This window comes from Branchiostoma belcheri, unplaced genomic scaffold, assembly GCF_001625305.1.
Source record: "Branchiostoma belcheri isolate BF01 breed outbred unplaced genomic scaffold, Haploidv18h27 scaffold52, whole genome shotgun sequence".
Taxonomy (NCBI): Eukaryota; Metazoa; Chordata; class Leptocardii; order Amphioxiformes; family Branchiostomatidae; genus Branchiostoma; species Branchiostoma belcheri.
Genome location: NW_017804154.1, coordinates 202,773 through 204,248, shown reverse-complemented (window position 1 = coordinate 204,248; position 1,476 = coordinate 202,773).

Sequence of the window (1,476 nt, the reverse complement as noted above, 5' to 3'; positions counted from 1 at the left end):
TGGTTGGTTGGTTGGTTGGTTGGTTGGTTGGTTGGTTGGTTGGTTGGTTGATTGATGATTGATTGATTGATTGAAGGTAAAGCGTTATTTTGACTGATAGTTGATGCATTATGTTCCCGTGGGGACTAATCTCCGCTAAGAGGGGGAAATATCCAGTTTGCGAAGATATTTTGTTCGGGGAAACAAACAAACAATAACAAATAAAGATGCCACCCTTGATAAACAACCCAGCGGATCACTTTAATTATTGCCCCATTGTAAGGTATGCACGGTCATAACAATGCACCACTCGAAGAATAAAACAGTTATTTGCACGTTATTTACCGACAAACATTTTGATTGAATACATAATCATTGAATTGTAGTGTATCATTGAAGTGTCACAGGTTTCTATTTTTGGGAGATCTGTCTGTGTTTTGACGGGTAAAACGTTGGATACAAACGTTAGTACTTCCTACCGACTTCCGTTGTTTCCTGGCATCACTTGCTGCTAACTACCAGAGCGTCTACATGATGGCTATCTTCTAAAAAGAGTTGGAGGTCTTTTACCATAGCCCTCCCACATAACTATAGCCTGGTTACCAGACATATTTTAGTCTTGAAGATAAAGACTCTGGAGCTAGAATAGGTAACCAGTCTGACACAACTTCCCTTCTCCCGCGATCTCAGAAACCCAGCTGCCCCCCCCCCTCACTAGACTCACCATCTGTCCATAGTTACCATAAAACTCGGATTCTAGACAGATGCCACCTAAGCAGGATTAATGCGGTCTGAACGCTCCACCCCCACCCCCCCACCCCATATTAAGCTCACGAAAGCGCATTGAAGTCTGAATCCACCGAAGCAGGATTCATGTGCCTCCATTTGAACGATCCAAGTCACATTACAATCGTCTCGATCCCAAACACACACACACACACACACACACACACACACACACATACACACACACACACACACATACATACACATACACACACACACACCGAAAAAAAACTATTGCATCCTCAAATAACTTTCTTTATTTTGACGAATTTCAGCGCTCTTTGATCTCACAACTATTGAGACGCTATGGAGTATATAATGATATGTCGTAAACTAAACTAGCCAATTTGTAGAGAAAATTTTCCTAATACTGAAGATTTGGAAAGCTAAAAAAATTTGACTATTTGCTTAGAATTTGTACAGGAGCACTGATTGGCTAAACCTGTGCGGCGGTATGGGGTCATCAGGTCAGTAGAGGCCCCGCCCACCACGACTGTTGAATCAGCTCGTCATCAATGGACGGACAGAATATGTGTGACCCAGTAGTTTTTGTAGTGAAGCGACTGAGGAGCGTAATATTAAAGCTCAAAATGTTATCACTTATGCAGGCTAGATTTAGGAATCTAGTCTCTAACGGACTGAAAAGTATCGAATAAGAACATCGATGAGAATATTTGCTTATTTTACACTCGCCAAATTGAGCTACAACTT